Source organism: Cetorhinus maximus, chromosome 12, assembly GCF_964194155.1.
Source record: "Cetorhinus maximus chromosome 12, sCetMax3.hap1.1, whole genome shotgun sequence".
Taxonomy (NCBI): domain Eukaryota; kingdom Metazoa; phylum Chordata; class Chondrichthyes; order Lamniformes; family Cetorhinidae; genus Cetorhinus; species Cetorhinus maximus.
The window spans coordinates 83970632-83990501 of record NC_135890.1 but is presented as its reverse complement, the minus strand read 5'-3'; the positions used below and the strand labels follow the sequence as shown (position 1 = coordinate 83990501).

At 40.6% G+C, this 19870-nt stretch overlaps 1 protein-coding gene and 1 non-coding gene across 4 annotated transcripts in view; one reads left to right on the top strand and one right to left on the bottom strand.

The window, feature by feature from the left end:
- Positions 1-19870, bottom strand: part of taok3a (TAO kinase 3a) — a 154863-nt gene that overhangs the window by 116936 nt on the left and 18057 nt on the right. For all 3 annotated transcript variants that reach the window (XM_078554017.1, XM_078554018.1, XM_078554019.1), the window contains one exon: positions 1013-1118. The gene's annotated coding sequence lies outside the window, so the exon portion shown is untranslated. The remainder of the gene's footprint in view (positions 1-1012; positions 1119-19870) is intronic.
- On the top strand, positions 7745-7879 carry LOC144688157 (U11 spliceosomal RNA). The gene has a single exon (XR_013578358.1). It is a non-coding gene; the product is annotated as a U11 spliceosomal RNA (small nuclear RNA).

Here is a 19870-nt window from a genome sequence, read left to right as displayed (position 1 = left end):
TTTCTGCCCTCCAATTTTTTTTTTCAAACTTTCCATGAGGTATGAAAGGTTTCCATTTAGCAGCATTCCTCTCTCTCCAAATGAGATGGTCAACATTCAACTCTGCCAGCATATTCATGGAAATAGTCTTCTGGGATGGTTGTTTTTAATGAAGGTTTCCACCATACACTGCACAAAAACACCAATGCTGCTACTCAAGCTGCAAGTTGTAGCATTAGCCCCATATCAAAAAACTGAAAAATAATCCCACTCACATGCTCACCATTCTATTTTTAATCCACCAAGTTCAACTTTTTTTCAAAGTACTGTAACCTAACATTTCCCATAATCTTTCCTCCTCTTCTAAGCTCTTCATTAATACGTTGCACTATGTTTTGGAGTTAAAAAATCAATTTTAAAAAGTGTGATTTTGTTGGTAATAATCTTGCTGAGATCATTTTTCATCCAAACACATTATGAATGTGACTGCACCTGACATGTTAAAAACATAAGAACTTCAAATATACAAGTATATTTACTGGTTACAAATACAAGTATATGCATGAACAAATCTTAACTAGTACTAGCTTTAAAAACAACAATTGCAATGCATAAATCCACAAAGAAACCAAGAATAGCTTTGTATTGTAAGTACGGTGTTGAGGACCAGAAGTCTCAAATTTTAGCAATGGAATTGGATTTGTATTCAAGGATGGCAGTTTTGTGGGGAATGGACCTGATTGGAGGGAATATGACAGGAATACCATTGTCAAGGTACCTCATTAGAGGACAGAGTTATGGGCATGGAATTATCAAGTGTTTGTTGGAGCAATATATTGCCAATAAAATCTGCAGTAATTCAGCACACACACTTCCAAACATAATAAGGGTTGAAATGTTTCAATGTATAGTACATGAAAAGATATTTAAGTTCAACTTCAATAACACCTAGCTAAAAGTTTCTGAACTCCGACAACATTGTTCCCTCCCTCATTTCTGTAAGGAAAGTTTTTTTTAAGTAAGCGAAACATACCTCCCAAAATGATTTACTAAAATATCTTGCTTCAGCCCCTGCATATCAGGGTCATATTGTGTTTCTTAGTTTCTGTCTTTGGATCTTGCAGTTTTACTCGATACACCTGTAAAGAGAAACCCTTTTTTTAAAAAAAAAGCAACTCCAGCTCAAAATTGCAACTCTAAAACAGCGTTCAGTGGTACAGCACAGAATTAATTGTACACTAAACCTAAAACCGCCTATAGCTTCCGTCATCCCTCCATTTAATCATTGGAGCAGCATTTTGTCATTAACTGACTACAGATAGCAATCTGAAATGTCCAACATACTTTCAGTACATTACATGCATATTTAAAAGAGCCCTTTCCTATCAGTTTAAAACACTTTCAAAGGTGAAATGGACAGAACAGAGAATGAAACAAAATCAGTTCTCCCACATGCTGGTGGCAAGAAATTTTTATTCCTCCCATTATTATTGGGCATCTCATTTAACACTCCCCATTCTAAAAAATTCTAGTCTTAACCTGATCAGGAACACAGGCTTGGTGGGTGCTAAAAATTAAAAGACAGTACAACAATTGTTGTAGTTATTATCAACCGAGTATTAACACAAGAGGTATGTGAGCTACAAGGTACAGTTATCATTGTTAAAGGGTCAGAGGGAGAAAAGGTATCAAGAACTCCATACGTGTACTCATATGTACACGGAGTGGTGCTGTGGACCTTGCCTTAGAGAATTTGAAAGTTAGGAATGGATACAATAGGCTAGACTTTGTTTTTCCTCAAGCCTATGACTGCACAGTGAGTCACCTGTTTCCCAATCCAATCCCTTAATGAAAAAAAGTTAAATTTCAACTGAAGTTATCGTGAAATCAGTTTGAAATGAGGACACTCAATTTGGAACAGGCAACAAATGCTGGTCTATCCATGATGCTCACATCCCATTAAAGAGTATGTAAAAAAACCCTCGAGAAACTTGCACACCTCAACAACTCAGCTTTTGGTACCAGCACAGAGTGTCAAGGCACCCCACTAAGCAGTAAAATTGCAACATATTCTGCAGAATTTCAATATTTTTTATACAACCCTAATTGAGGTTATATAAAAGTTTATCAAGATGTCACCATTCTGTAGTATGCAATTGCAAAACTTGACAGACACAGCGCAAGTTCCAAGTATTTGAAAAATCTATACTATCACTACCTCTTAATCGTTTTCCACAAACAAACAAAGAGTAATGAAGAGAACCAAGTTGTACATTTGTAATATACTGTTCCTGTCACCACAACAACCTGGATTTGAATTTAGTTTAGAAATGGGGATGGGGTGAGAGGAGTCTTCTGTGTTTTCACTAAGTCAATCAGGTTGTATAACCAGTTTACAATGGGTTTAAACCCCATCACAAACCTATGAGTCACCTGCTGATCTCAGTTTCCTTATACCAAAACTTCACAAAATTTAACAAGAGGAAGAGAGAAGAAAGGGAGCAAAAACAGAAAAAATGAAAAGAACAAACTTGCATTCAAAGAGCAACTTTCACAAGCTCCCAAAACCGCCTTACATCCAAAGAAGCACCTTTTAAACGTAGTCAGTGTTGTAATGTAGGGTTCTGTAAATGACCAAATAATCTGTTGGCAGCTATGATTAAGGATTAAATGCTGACCAAGACACCTTAAGAACTCTTCATTCTTCTTTGAAATGTGCAATAGGTTCTTCTATATCCACCTGGAGGTGATACAGGGCTTCGGGGCTTTAATGTCTCACCCAAAAGCTGGCACCTCTGATAGTGCATCACTTGCTTAGTACCACATTCACTTAATACCACATTAAAATGTCAAACGAGATTATGTGCTCAAGTCTCTGATGGGGCTTGAACTCATAACGTGCTGACTAAGTACGAGTGCTATCACTGAGCCTTAAAAAGGCAGCAAAGTAAATCCATCTTCTACAATTTGATACAATACTACAATCGCTCAATGCCACTTTCCTAAAAAAAGTAATTTTGACAAGTGAAAATTAAACATAATAGGCAGTAAATATTGAAGCCCACAAGATGTATGGGGCAGTGGCAGTATGGACACAAAATTGACTAGGGAAAGAAAGCAGAATATGGTAAACTATTGTATTTCAGGCTGGAAGAAACATATAGTGGTATCCCTTGGGGTTGGTATTAGGACCACTGCCCTTTCTTACATTAGCGACCTGGACTTGGGTATAGGAGACACAAATTCAAAGTTTTCCAAAACTTGAGTGATGAGAATAGCAGATTTCAAAATAATATTGACAACAAAAATGCAAGAAATAGGAGCAGGAGTGTGCCATTTGACCCCTCCAGCCTTTTCCGCCATTCAGTAAGATCATGACTGATTTGATTGTGGCCTTAACTCCATTTGCTGCCTGCCTCCCATAACCCCCCAACTCCTGCGTAGATCGGAAATCTGAAAATATTCAAGGCTGAGTTAGACAATTTCCCAGCCTCCGCTGCTCTCTGGGGTAGAGAATTCCAAAGATTAACAACTGTCAAAAAAATCCTCATCTCAGTCTTAAATGGGTCACCACCTATTTTGAAACTGTGGCCCTGGTTCTATACTCCCCTATGAGGGGAAGCATCCTCTTAGCAACTAAGCTGTCAAGCCTCCTCAGAATCTACATGTTTCAATAAGATCACCTCTCATTTTTCTAAACTCTAAAGACTTTAGGCCCAACCTCTCTCATAAGTCAAGCCCCTCATCCCAGGAATCATCTTAGCGAATCTTCTCCAAACTGCCTCCAATGAAAATTTATCCCTCCTTAAATAAGGAGACAAAAAACTATATGTGGTACTCTAGGTGTGGTCTCACTAATGCCCTATACACTTGTAGCAAGACTTCCCTACTTTAATACTCAACCCCAATGCAATAAAGGCTGACAACCCTTTTGCCTTTCTACTTACTTGCTGTACCTGCATACTAACTTTTTGTGATTCATGTATGAGAACACTCAGATCCCCCTCTACCACAGCATTCTGCAGTCTTTCTCCATTGAAATTATATACTGCTCTTCAACTCTTCCTGCCAATGTGGAAATCGCACATTTTCCCACATTATACTCAATTTGCCAAATTTTTGCCAACTCACTTAACCTACCTGTATCCCTTTGCAGGTGCTGTCCTCCGCCAAATTTGCTTTCCTACCTTTGTATCGTCAGTAAATTTGGCTATTATACATACAGTCCCTTCATCCAAGTTATTAATATAGATTGTAAATAGTCAAGGCCCCAGCACTGATCCCTGTGGCGCTCTACTAGTTACAGTTTGTCAAACTGAAAATGGCCCACTTCTCCTGACTCTGCCCAATGAACAGGGCTGGCGGAATAAATAACATTTAACGCAGAGAAGTTTGAAGCGAAATTTTGGGGGAGAATGAGGAGTGACAGCGTAAACTAAATGACAAAACTTTGAAGAGGTGCAAGAACAGAAATCTGGTGGTTCACTAAAACAAATCTTTGAAGTTGACAGAACAAGTTGATAAAGCTGATAAAAAAGCATACAGGATCCTTGGCTTTACAAAGAGAGGCAGAGAGTATAAAAGCAAGGAAGTTATGCAAGAACTTAACAAATCACTGGTAAGGCCGAAGATAGAATATTGTGCCCACTTCTGAGCACCACACTTCTGGAAGGATGTCAAGGCCTTGGAGGGCGCCAAGGAAATTTACCAGAATGATACCATAACTTCAGTTATGAAACCAGAGATGTTGGGATTGTTCACCTTAAAGCAAAAAAGGCTAAGGGGTAAAGGTGTTCAAAACGATTAGCAGTTTTGATAAACTAAGTGAGGAAAATATTTTCACTTGCAGAAGACAAGACGACAGATTGAAGATAATTGGCAAAAGAACCAGGAGGAAAAACAAGATTTCTTTTGTGCAGCAAGATTGGGTACAGTGCATGACAAAGGTGGTGGAAACAAATACAAAACAGAATTGAATCTGTGCCTGTGAAGGAAAAATATGGGAGCGGAGAAGTAGGGCTAATTGAATAGCTCTTTCAGAAAAACGGTACAGGCATAATGGGCCGAATGGCTTCTGCTGTGATAGGTTTTTATGATTTTTTAATTACTGCACAACCATCGAATTAGTTGTTTGCAATGGGTATATTTCTTTGAAGAAACAGGCTTTAAACATTTAGAAGCACCTCGTCACTTTTAGCTAATCTAGGAAATCATTTGGAAGAATTAGCTGGTAATACAAAGTACTGCAAATGAAGAAAATCTGGAATAAAACTGAAAATGTAGTATAAAACTGAAAATGTAGTAAATACGTAAGCGGGTCAGGCAGCATCTGTGGAGACAGAAAGAAAATTAACGGTTCAGGTCAATGACCTTCTGTTGGAACTGGAAGAAGTTAGAAATGTAACTGGTTTTAAGCAATACAAAGACAGGCAAAGAAAATGGGAAGTTTTGGGGGGGGAGGTTGAACAAAAGGGGAGGTCTGTGATAAAGTGGCTGGCAGGAGCAATTAAATGGCAAAAGGGATGACGGTGCAAGACAAGGGCTGACGGTATGGGACAGTAAAGAAACAAAGTCTAAAAGGAGATGTGAATAGCAGAACCATAAACAGCTGCCGTATAAATAAACACAGGTCGGAGGCTATTGTCCAGTGTCCTAAACATTCATTCCAGGCAAATCAGCAATCTGTACTTTTCAATATATCATGTATTCACCGCATTTGGTGCGGTCTCCTCTACACTGAGATCATCATTTTGCGCGACCCACGTTTCCAGTTGCCTGTCATTTTATTTCTCTGCCCGACTACTATTCTGCCCTCTGCCTCCTACACTATTCCAATGAAATTCACTGTAAGCTAAAAAAAAACCCTCATCTTTCAAGAAGGCATTTTACATCTTTCTCTCACTGGAGTTCAAAATATTTCACATCAGAGCCCTCATTTTTTTTTTTGGACAGCAGCAGTTGGTGGTCATTCTGTCTTTGCCATTTACACATCCTCTTAACCCATCTTATTCCTTTACTTGCCTCATTACCATCTGATTTTGCTTTGCATCACCTCTTTTCTCATTTAATCTCTGTCACCTTCCACCTTATCAAAGGACAATCCTTGACAACCCATCCCAATTCCCTGACCTTGCCTCTGAACTTGTTTAAAACCTGCTACATCTTTAACTCTTTCTAATCATGATGAAAGGCCATCAATCTGAAACATCAACTCTCTTCTTCTCTCCACAGATGCCGCTGACATAATTGGGGATTTCAGAAGCAGAGAAGCTGAGGTGGGGTGGAGATGGGCAACAGTAACATAAAATTGAAGGTTTTGAGGATGGAAAGGATGTGGGGTTGGAAGCCCCAGTCTGGATCATATAGCATGCCAATGCTGGAAGCAGTCTAGTTTGGCGTCAGACAGTGATTGAGGAGAAGGACGGAGCCATTGGTTAAGGGACTAAGTTTGCAAGGGAGAAATCAAAGACAATGGCTTCCGACTTCCAATATTTAGTTGGAGGAAATTCCTGCTCATCCAATACTGGATGTTGGACAAATAGTGTCACAAGTGGATCTTCTCGGACTTTGCCTACACGGACTAAATAAATTTAATTCAATGTGCATTAATCATGCTGCAACAATAGGAATAGACATCTGCAGCCTCTGAGGCTCAAGTTAATGCAAGTATGGCTGTCACAGAACATTGATGTTAAAATACATAACAAATGAACATAGCATAAGAAAGAGGAGTAGGCCATTCATCCTCAAGCCTGCGCTGCCAGTCAGTAAGATCATGGCTGATCTGCTATGGCCTTAACTCCACTTACCTGCCTGTCCTCCATAACCTCAACTCCAACGCAGGTCAAAAATCTGAATACATTCAAGGCAGAGTCAGACAATTGGCCCAGCCTCCACCGCTTGCTGGGGGAGAGAATTCCAAAACTAACGGCCCTCAGAGAAGAAATTCCTCCTCACCTCAGTCTTAAATGGGAGACCCCTTATTTTGAAACTCTGCCCAAGTTCTAGATTCCCCCACAAAGGGGGTTATCCTCTGAGCATCTACCTTTCAAGCCCCCTCAGAATCTTACACTTTTCACTAAGATCACGTCTCATTCTTCTAAACAACCATGAGTAAAGGTCCAAACATTTCTCAAAAGACAACCCCCTTCATCCCAGGAATCAACCGAGTGAACCTTCATTGAACTGCCTCTAATGCAAGTATATCCTTCCTTAAGTGAGGTAACCAAAACTGTACACAGTATTCTAGGTGTAGTCTCACCAACGTCCTATACAGTTGTAGCAAGGCTTCCCTACTTTTATATTCCACTCAACTGCAATATAAGCCAACATTCAATTTGCCTTAATTACTTGCTGTACTTGCATGCTTACTTTTTGTGATTCATATACCAGGACATCCAGATCCCTCCATACTGCAGAGTTCTGTAATCTCTCCCCAGTTAAATAATACTCTGCTTTTCTATTCTGCCTGCCACGTGGTTTTCCCACGTTATATTCCACCTTCCCATTCAATTAACCTATCTAGATCCCTTTGCAAACTTCTTGTATCTCACAACTTGCTTTCCTACCTACTTTTGCATCATCAGCAAATCCGGCTACAATACTGTCTGCCCCTTCATCCAAGTCATTAATATAGATTGTAAATAGTTCATGCCCTAGTTCCGATCCCTGTGGCAATCCACTAGTTAGTTTGCCAACCTGAAAATGACTCATTTATCCGGACTCAACTGTTTCTTGTTAGCCAACCAGTCATCTATCAATGCTAATAAAGGATTTCTGCTGTGAATAGCACATGGACGAGGCGCTTGCGCTTTATCCGTGCAGAATCGATATCAAGAGATTTTGGAAGCACAATTTTTGTTTCTTGGGGCTGCTGGTGATCGTTTGTCTCGGCTCTCTGAAAAGAGAAAAAAAATTACCCCAACACCATATGCCCATACCTTGTGTAGTAACCTTTTATGTGGCAACTTATCGAATACCTTTTGGAAGTCCAAATGCACTACTGGTTCCCCTTTATCCACTGTGCTTGTTACATCGTCAAAAAACTCTAATAATTTGTCAAACACTTTTTCCATGTTGATTCTGCCTGACCATACTATGATTTTCTAAATGTCCTGCTACAACCTCTTTAATAATGGATTCCAGCATTTTTCTGATGAAAAGATGTTAACCTAACAGGCCTATAGTTTCCTGCTTTCTGTCACGTTTTTGGTTTACTAATCATCTGGGACCTTTCCAGAATCCAGGGAATTCTAGCAGATTACAACTAATGAATCCACTTCTTTTAAGACCCTAGGATTGCAGGCCATCAGCCTCAGAAGGCTTGTCAGCCTTAAGTACTATTAATATTCCCATTTTTTTTTCTTAGTGACAGTGATTGGTCTAAGCTACTCCCTCCCTTTGGCCTCTTGATTTTCAACTATGCTTGGGCCTTTTGTGTCTTCTACTGTGAAGGTAGATACAAAATATTTATCCAAAGTCTCTGATGTTCCCAAGTTTCCCATTATTAATTCGCCAGTCACCCTCCAAGGGACCAATGCTCACTTCAGCTACTCTTTTCCTTTCCATATAGCTGAAGCTTTTACTGTCTTTTTAATTTCCTGCTAAACTTCTCCCACATTCCAATTTCTCCCACATTCCAATTTCTCCCACATTCCAATTTCTCCCACATTCCAATTTCTCCCACATTCCAATTTCTCCCTCAATTTTTATGAAGTCATCCTTTACTGGTTTCGAAAACATTCCCAATATTCTGCCCTACCACTAACCTTCACAGCATTGCTGACATTCCCTTTCATTTTGATACCATCTTTAATTTCCTTAATTAGCCATGATGGTGCATCCTTCTGGTAATGTCTTTCTCCCTCAATGAAACATATCTCTGTTGGGGTGGATGAAGACAGGGAATAGATGTGGGAACACACAGGGCACAGGCATGGGGACGAGTACAAAACCAAAATGATGGGCTTCACAACATTTCCCTTTCTTAACGAAACCATTGTTCCACAGGCCTTTCATCACCCAGTGCTCCAGTCAAGCAACCATTCTAAATGGAGAGCCATGACCATTGGATATACATGTATACTTCGAAAGTAGTGTTACCAGAAGTCAAGAATAGAAACATCAACCAGGTTTTCCCTTCTAACCCAGGAATGCTCTGGCTATTAGTTTCATGACCTGAGTTAGCTGCTATCATATTTTTCATCAATATTATTGTGGTTTATTGTGAAGTGGGTTTATGAGTGTGAGTGTGCATGGTTCTGCCTGTGTGATTTAAATGAATTGGAGTCAGATAGACTAAGGTTGAAATTATCAAAAGAAGGTAGGTGTAAAAGGCATTTGAAATACTAATGAGTAAACTTGGATAAGGGCAGCATGTAGGGTGTGAAGGAAATTTGCATTTTAGATAAGTGAAGGGATTGTTTAGGTTTCAAAGGGATGATAGGATGTTTACAACTAACAAGATAAAGGCCAAGGGGTATGTTTATTTTTCCCCAAAGGTACTGACCATATTGGCAACATGAAAGATTGTCATATTATAGCAAAAGTAAATTTCCAAAGGCATATAGAACAATGGAACTTACAGTTTAGAGAAAGAAACATTTTTAAGAAGGATGGAAGCTATGTTGGGGGGGCCACGTAAGATCTAAAAGCACCATGTAAAACAGCCTTGGGGAAAAGCCTCCAGCCACATTTGCAGAAGTCTGCTGTGTCCGGTAAGCAAAGTTGGAGAAACACCTTCAGAATTCCATTTTGACTGGGTGCTGTGATAAACTTGCTGGATTGCCTATATAAATTTAAAATCTATTTTGTACTGTTACCTTAAAGAGGGTTTATAGTTGGGAGTCAGGATAATTAGGAATTTTGGGATTTGTTACAGTAACTGTAATCTTATGCATGTGCTTGAAATCTTTCCTTTTGTTAATAAATGTTTCAATTTAATTTTTAAAATCTCTAAAGGTGTTAGCGAGCTCATTACTTCTGAATTCAGTGCACAAAACTCGACATAATAAATACAAATTGCAAAACCGTTGTGTTGGCATGGCCAAGTTTCCCTTGTGGATTTGGTCCACCTGGCAGACATCACCTGCCATGTCATAACGCTTAGCATTACTCAGGAATCAATTTCTGGAAGCTTCTTCATTTTTAAGGATAAGGCATACACAATGCTTTTACCAGATAAGCCTTCAGGAAAAAGGTAGTTCTACCTTGGATACCCTTTCTCATTATCTATTCTTATGCATTTCACTTAGCTTTCTCCCTTCAACTCACTCACTTCCCATTGTGGAAGCAATGTCTACTTTCTGAAAAGTTGCTCTCGGATTTGCCTAATAAAAAATCCCTTCGGATCTGGGTTTAAGTATTTGAGGCTTGCATGTCTAAAGATCAATCCAACTGCACCATAAACTTCAGCATATAGATCTGGCATCAAATAGAGGAGCACACCTACGAGACAATTTATCTAATCTGCAGGCAATTCAGCTTCCAACATGGGAGTGGCCAGGTCAAGAACCATTTCCTCTACATCATACCAAGTATTAACAGTCATCATCACGTGAGAGGTACAAAGACAAAGCTCTTAAATACATTTTAAAATACCAATAAGTTTATTAAATGTTAACAGAATTATAGGTTAAATTGCTTGATAATTTTGTTGGCCATTGCACTGCGAGGGATGAACTGGTGCAGACTAGAAAATTCCAAGGTAAGTGCTACAGTTGACCTCAGCATCAACATATTGGTTGGTGGCAGAGGGAGCTATAAAAATAGCCAGGGTTTCAGTTCTTGGCACAATCAGGATTAGGCTAGCCCATGACGACTTCCATATTTAAATATTCTGCCAACTTAGTTTGATTTTGGTGGTTAATTTCTGTGAGAAAGTCACCCAGCATCTTAGAGTTGCACTTTATCATGTTTTGATGCATTCTGCAGAGATGTGGAAGGGGAAAGAGGTACATAAATACCAAATTTCCTAATACTCAAAACAAATGGTGATCCTGCACTGCATACCAAATCAAATTCAAAGGGCTAAAACTCTTTCCATGTTACTTTCTATTTGTTTAGCCTGGGAGCTCAAATACATACTGATTTACCAGAGCCGATATTTGAGAGCACGTTTTTATTTTAAGAAATGAGTTGAATATGCTATCCTACATCAAATAGCTGGTCTTGCGACACTCAGAGGGAAAAGGCTAATTTGTTGTGGTATAAGGACATTACTTCTCTAGCAAAAAGGGCAACAGAATTTTTTTAAAAAGCTCAAGAAACGGTTTTAGAGCACAAGAAAGAAAGCATAGCATTCATATATAGAACAAATAATAGAAATACATAACAGCCCATCAGTATTTGTGAATGGATAAAAAGCCAAAGTCCAAATTAGAGGACACCTATATCACATTTCAGTGATATGGCTTACCCATGATTCAAATTTATGTTACGCCCTTATGGCCTTCCAGGATATCTATGCTCCTCCAGTTCTGGTCCCTTGTACATTCCCAATGCCTACAATGTTTTCAACTGCAGAGGCATGAAGTTCTGGAATTCTTTCTCGAAAGTTCTCTACTTCTCTTTTCGCCTGTAAAATGCTACTTAAAACCTACCTCTTTGACCCATCTGCCCTAGTATCTCCTCCTAAGATTGTGGCAAATTTAATTTGATATCACTCCTGTGAAGTGCCCTGGGACTTTTTACTACATTAAAGGCACTACATAAATGCAAGTTGCTTCTGCTGGGAGTTTAGCGTCAGCAGCATAAATCATGACATTAACAGGGTCCTTATGATATCAATTACCAGGCCTAAATGGCAGCTACAAGATTAATTTACATTTATAGCACAAATTCAGCAATTTCATGGCATGCAATTAATTTCAATGAAGAGGCTCACGGCAAGGTTGCAATTTTATCAATTTCCTTGGGGCTAATGGCAGGGCAGTGAAAATCATCCAGCAATCTGTGGATAATTAGAATTCATGGCTTATCTCAACTTCACCAGAAATGGCTAGATGTTTTCTGATCTAATAATGGCAGGCAAGCAAGCAATTTCTGGGTCAAATTTGTTAAGTATATACATGTAGGAGGAGTGTTCACTTTGCAGCGTCAGACTGTTAATCAGTCTGACAATCCTGTTACTTATCTAAAGGAAAGGAGAGTGAAGGGACTAGATTGATAAATTATAGTACTCCACTGCATACTTTTCTTATTTCTCACTCCCATATCCATGTCTTTTGAGCTTAATAAGAGTGCCCACTGATCAGAATACAATCCACCCTATAATCTTGAATATAATTAACAAAAGGAGAAATGTTACTCTCAAGAGGAATTCCCAACAAAATAATTTAGTACAATGTCCATTTTCAAACAAAATTGCTATAATGATAAATGGAACTGCAACCAAATGTTAACATGTAACATGAATATATTGCAAAATTCTTAGAGTCAGAGTCATGGAGGTCTACAGCACAGAAAAAGGCCCTTCAGCCCTTCAAGTCTGTGCCGGTCAAACAAGTACCTAACTAATCTAATCCCATTTTCCAGCACTCTGCCCATAGCCTTGTATACCATGGCATCGCAAGTGCACATTCAAATACTTCAATGTTATGAGGGCCTCTGCCTCTATGCCCTTTCAGGCAGAGAGTTCCTGATTCCCACTACTCTCCGGGTGAAAAAATTCTTCCTCACATCCTCTCTAAGCCTCTAGCCCCTTACCTTAAATCTATGCCCCCTAGTTACTGATCCCTCCACCAAGGGGAAAAGTTCCTTCCTGTCTACCCTATCTATGCCCCTCAATTTTATACACCTCAATCATGTCCCCCCTCAATCTCCCCTGCTCCAGGGAAAATAACCCCAGTCTATCCAATCTCTCCTCATAACTAAAACTCTCCAGCCCAGGCAAAATCCTGGTAAATCTCCTCTGCACTCTCTCTAGCGTAATCACATCCTTCCTATAATGCAGATTCCAGAACTGCACGCAATACTCTAGCTGTGGCCTAACCAGCGTTTTATACAGTTCCAGCATAACCTCCCTGCTCTTATATTCTATGTCTCGGCTAATAAAGGCAAGTATCCCATATGCCTTCTTAACCACCTTATCACCTGTCATGTTACCTTAAGGGACCGGTGGACATGCACATCAAGGTCCCTCTGATCCTCGGTACTTCCCAGGGTTCTACCATTCATTGTGTATTCCCGTGCCTTGTTTGTCCTGCCCAAGTGCAGTACCTCACACTTATCCAGATTAAATTCCATTTGCCACTGATCAGCCCATCTGACCAGCCCGTCTATATCCTTGTGTAATTTAAGGCTATCCTCCTCAATATTTACCAGCCCACCAATTTTCGTGTCACCTGCGAACTTACTGATCAACCCTCCTACATTCAAGTCTAAAGCGTTTATATATACCACAAACAGCAAGGGACCCAACACCATTCCCTGTGGAACTCCACTGGACACAGGCATCCAGTCACAAAAACACCCCTCGACCATCACCCTCTGCTTCCTGCCACTCAGCCAATTCTGGATCCAATTTGCCAAGTTGCCTTGGATCCCATGGGTTCTTACCTTCGTTATCAGTCTCCCATGCGGGACCTTATCAAAAGCCTTGATGAAGTCCAAGTAGGCTACGTCAAATGCATTGCCCTCATCTACACACCTGGTCACCTCTTCAAAAAATTCAATCAAAATTGGTCAGGCATGACCTCCCCTTAAAATCAAAATCATGCTGACTGTCCTTGATTAATCCCTGCCTCTCCAAGTGTAGATTAATTCTGTCCCTCAGAATTGCTTCCAATAGTTTCCCCACCACTGAGGTCAGACTGACTGGCCTGTGGTTCTCTGGTTTATTCCTTCCTCCCTTCTTGAATAATGGTACCACATTGGCTATCCTCCAGTCCTCTGGCACCTCTCCTGTGGCTAGAAAGGTACTGAAAATTATTGCCAGCACCCCTATCTCCTCCCTTGACGCACTCAACAGCCTGGATACATTTCATCCGGGCCTAGAGATTTAAGCCTGTTGGACCATTTAGAACCTCCTCCCTTTCTATGCTAATTTCTTTAAATATACCACAGTCCTTCTGCCTGATTTCCATACCCACGTCATCCCTCTCACTTGTGAACACCGACACAAAGTATTAATTTAGAACCATACCTAGGTCTTCTGACTCCACACACAAATTACCACTGTGGTCCTTAATGGGCCCTACTCTTTCCCTAGTTATCCTCTTATTCTTCATGTACTTGTAAAATAACCTTAGATTTCCTTTTATTTTATCTGCCAATGTTTTGTCATGCCCCCTTTTTGCTCTCCTAATTTTCTTTTTAAGATCCCCCCCACACATTCTATACCCCTCTAGGGCTTCCGCTGTTTTGAGCCCTCAGTATCTGCCACAGGCCTCCCTCTTTCTCTTTATCCAATCCTGTATATCCCTCGACATCCAAGGTTCCATGGATTTGTTGGTCCCACCCTTTATCTTTACTGGAATATGTTGGCCCTGTACTCTCCCTAATTCCTTCTTGAATAAGTCCCACTGCTCTGATGCAGATTTACCTAAAAGTAGCTGCTCCCAGTCCACTTTGGCCAAATCATACCTGATCTTATTAAAATCAGCCTTCCCCCAATTTAGAACTCTGATTTCTGGCCCATCCTTGTCCTTTTCCATAACAACCTTGAATCTAACGGAGCTATGATCATTATCTGCAAAATGCTCCCCCACTAATACCTCTACCACTTGCCCGGCTTCATTCCCTAAAATTAAGTCCAGGACTCTCTTGTAGGACCTTCTGTGTACTGACTTAAAAAGCTCTCCTGGATGCATTAAAAATTCCGCTCCCTCTAAACCGATCGCACTGTGACTAACTCAGTTAACGTTGGGGAAGTTGAAATCCCCCAATATTACTACCCTATTATTTTTACACTTCTCTGAAATTTGCCTACATATCTGCTCTTCTATTTCTCTCTGACTGTTTGGGGGGCTATAGTATAATCCCAGCAATGTGATTGCTCCATTTTTGTTTTTAAGTTCTACCTATAAGGCTTCATTTGAGGAGCCTTCAAAGATGTCATCCCTCCTCACTGCAGTAATTGATTTCTTGATCAACATTGCGATACCCCCTCCTCTTCTACTTCCTCCCCTGTCTTGCCTGAAGATCCTATATCCTGGAATATTGAGCTGTCAATCCTGCCCCTCTCTCAACCATGTCTCTGTGACAGCAATGACATCATATTTCCATGTGTTAATTTGTGCCCTCAACTCATCTGCCTTATTCATCAGACTCCTTGCATTAAAATGCCATCCAACCTTGCCAAACTCCCTTGTGCCTTAAATGCCCTATAATTTCTATGCCTTCCAGACTCACTTGTTCTCTCTTCTAATTTTGGCTGTGCATCTCCCCCTGCTGAACCTCGTCTCAGGATCCCATCCCCCTGCCAAGTTAGTTTAAACCTCCCCAATAGCGCTAGCAAACCTCCCCATAAGAATGTTGGTCCCATTCTGGTTCAGGTGCAACCTGTCCGCCTCGTACAGGTCCCACCGCCCCCAGAAATGGTTCTAATGTGCCAGAAATCTAAAGCCCTCCCTCCTGCACCATCTCTTCAGCCACGCATTCATCTGGACTAACTTCATATTTCTATACTCACTAGTGGGTGGCACCGGAAGTAATCCAGAGATTACTACTTTTGAGGTCCTGCTTTTTAATCTGCTTCCTAAATTCTGCTTGCAGGACCTTATCCCTCTTTCTACCTATGTCATTAATACCAATGTGTACTACAATCGCTGTCTGTTTGCCCTCCCCCTTTGCCCTGCAGCCGTTCAGTGACATCCTAGGGTGGCAACATGCCATCCTGAAGTCACATCTACAGCCACAGAAACGCCTGTCTGTTCCCCTTACTATCGAGACTCCTACCCCTCTTTCTCTTCCCCTCTTTTTTCTCCCCCCACCCTGTGCAGCTGAGCCACTCTCAGTGCCATGAGCCTGGCTGCACTCCCCAGAGGAACCAACACTCTCACCGTTTTCCAACACAAAAAAACAGTTCTCAAGCAGGATGCACCCTGGGGATTTCTTGACTACCTGCCTGACACCTTTCTTCTGACTGATGGTCACACATTTCCTCTCTGTCTGCAGTTTCGTAAGCTGTGGGGTGACCACATTTAAAAACATGCTTTCCACGAAACTCTCAGCCTCGCGGATGCACCTCAGTGCCTCCAGCTGCCACTCAAGCTCCGAAATTCAGAGCTCATGTAGCTGCAGCTGGTGGCTCTTCCTGCACACGTGGTTGGTCAAAGCGTAAGGAGCGTGTAGGACTTCCCACACATTGCAGGCGGTACACAACACAGGACTGAGCTGCCCTGCTATGCCTCTAGTTGAAAAAAAAACCCTTACTTTAAGTTAAATACAGTAAAAAAGGTTAAATTATTTATGTACTTTCAATAAAAACTAGAACTCTTACCTTTCCTTAGCTTAAGGTATTTTAAACTGGAGAAAAACACTTACCCACTACTCACCAATCAGCTCTCACCTTTGTGCTGACATCACTTTTTGAAACTTCCCTGCACTCGCACTGGTTCTGATCTCCCTGCTGCTCTCTCGCGCTGTCTTGTGATGTCGCTCTTGTTAGTGACACACTTCCCAGACTGCTTCACCGCAATGCTGACTGCAGGACACTCTTCCCAGACTGCTTCACCGCGATGCTGACTGCAGGACACTCTTCCCAGACTGCTTCACCACGATGCTGACTGCAGGACATTCTTCCCAGGCTTAGTTAATATACTAACGCAGGCTGGGTGACCGCTTTGCGGAACACCTTCGGTCTGTCTGCAAGCATGACCCAGACCTCCCTGTCTCTTGCCATTTCAACACACCACCCTGCTCTCATACCCACATGTCCGTCCTTGGTCTGCTGCAATGTTCCAGTGAAGTTCAATGCAAACTGGAGGAACAGCACCTCATCTTCCAACTAGGCACTTTACAGCCTTCTGGACTTAACATTGAGTTCAACAACTTCAGATCATGAACTCTCTCCTCCATCCCCACCCCATTTCCGATCCCCCTTTTTCCAATAATTTATAATTTTTTAGATACATTTTTCTTTTCCCAATTTCCATTATTTTTAAATTTATTTCCATCCATTGTTTTATCTCCACCTCTTAGTCTATTTCGATCCCTTCCCCCCACCCCGCCCCCACTGGGGCTGTCACTTGCTCGTCCTGCTTTCTACCCTTAATGTCACCATTAGCACATTCCTTAGCTAATATCACCACCCTTAACACCCCTTTGTCCTTTTGTCTATGACATCTTTGGCAATCTCTTCTTTGCCTCCATCTATCACTGACCCTCTATCCAGCTCTACCTGTCCCACCCCCCTCAACCAGCTTATATTTCACCTCATTTCTATATTTCCTTAGTTCTGATGAAGAGTCATACGGGCTCGAAACGTTAACTGTACTCCGCTCTGCAGATGCTGTCAGACCTGCTAAGTTTTTCCAGCTCTTGTTGTTTTAGTTAATATACTGTTGTTTTAACCACATTGTTGTCTTCAATCATTGAACAGGTGCTAATTTTTGAAGCTCTGAAACATAACCACACTACTTGTTGCAGGCTATCAATGTCATTAATGATGTGGAATACTTACTACCAGTTTTCTTTCTCTATAGATATCTTTCACATATAACAACATAAGAAAAGTATTTGGGAAGCATTGTAATCTGCCATTTCCCACCACCTGGTGGAAAGTGATCAGTTACAGGCCATTCAATCCAAGTGGTCTATACTGATGTTTATACTCCATGCACATCTCCTCTGACTAATAACCTCTTCCCACCCTGCCCCTAAATCTATTTCCTTTCCTCCCTTGTATACATCAAACTCCTGCTAAATGTGCTAATACTGGATGCGTCAACCATGCCACGTGGCAGCATATTCTCATTCCACTCTGCAAAGGGATTCCTCCTAAGTTATTTAAAATTCAGTTCTGCAAAAAATGTAACTCCTAAATCACATCATGTTAGTTTCCAACATAATCACTTTCAACACAACTCCCACATGATGAATTTGAGCCGCAGTATATGCACCAAGAATGACATGATGCATGTCTATATGAATGTAATATTATACTGAGGCTCTAAGAATGTGAAGTGTTTCCAAAGTGACTGCTATACAAATACATTCAAACAGATTAAAGTGGGACAGATTTTGGCTTTGCTATCAGGTGGAGGCAGGAGGGAGTGAAGATAAGTTTGATAATGAAACAGGGAAACAGCCATACCACCAACAACCAAGTCACGAATGGAATATAACATTATTCAGAACTAAAATACAAGTGAGCCAGCAGTTTTCAATGACAGCTTTTAGAAGCAGCAGTGGCTTCAGTTGCTGATGTAGTACGAGCATATTGGCCAATGATGCTTTGGTACTATGCACCGATAAGTGAGATTTGAGGGTCAAAACCTGTCACTGTGCCCCTCAAACCAATGCTTTAAGCCAGCAGAGGACGAACAACTCTGCTAGTAAACAGTTATGAAGAAATGAAAACTAACAAAAATTCCCCTGTAGTTATTGTGCTTTGGGAAGGTTTCAACACAAACTTAACCACAAGTTATACGAATCAATGCACTACTTTTGCTCAAAGCTGTCTCATAGGGAATAACTTCCTGATGAAAATTTTCACCACAATAATCAGAAAATACTAAAACAAGTCAAATAAAAAGCTTCTAATTACTGATGATTACATTTTGGTACTTAAACGCAGACAAAGAAACCTCAAGATTTTTGGTTGGTGGTGAACGAGCGACATTTATTATGCTTCCTGCTGCCCACAGACTGGGTTTTTATGGAATAAATTACATTAGAAATCAATTTCAGCACAGTGCCCGCTATAGGTGACCTGGGACCTATGAGAACAAGGCAAGCAGCACATCTCTTCAATCAGGCTAAAGAATCCTTACTGAGCATGCAGAATCTCAACTGGAAGTGCAAGTTAGAAAATTGAATTCAATGTAAACTCATGTACAGGAAGAAAAATGAGAGGGGGAGCACAAGAGAGAGTGCGCAAATAGCTGAATGGACAAGAACTAACTTTTTCTGACATGTTTTCTGGACATCTAGTGGGGTAGATATTGCAACATCACCCCCTTCCATGTGCTTTAATGTCAAGTTGCTTGGCGAGATGCCGGCAGCGAAGCTTGTGGTGGAACAAGGCAAATCAAACAATAAATTCCAGATTGTCATGTTTAACTGTGCAGAAACAGGAAGTTGCTATCCAATGTGTGTCCCAATAATAGTGAACACCTCATTATATTCCTATTGCAAAGTTCAGATCGATATTCAAAATTCCTGGACATGGTCTGGACAGTGAAAGAGCTGTGTAGCTACCTGTGCATCAAAAATCAAATTTTCGGTTACATGTACAATGATGTTTGACAGAACTACCTTTTATATTGTTGAATACAGGCCACTTTTATAGCTGGTGCTTCAGAAATTAGTTACACATCCTTTAAAAATGAAATATTAAATACAATTGATCTTTTGACCAGGTATGGCTCAGAAAATAACAGCACTGAATGATGCTTGCTATTACGTATGCACAAATCAGCCAGAGATACATTGTGAATTACCACAAGCTTCTGCCAATTTGTGCCATTCTTTCATTCACTTCACAAAATGAGCATCTCAAGATTAATGTCTAACATTTTCTTGGAAGCTGGTTTGTCACATTAACTGCATATTAAACTTGTCACAGAAAGTGACAAACATAATCAGTATATGCACCCTTTCAACAATGTCATGACTGATTGGCAGATGTTACTAATCTCTTTTGCCCAGAAAGTAAAGATTTGTTAAGTGTGCAGTCTCATTCCTTCAGGTTGAGAATTGTTTTACAATATCTTAAAATGTTTAATTT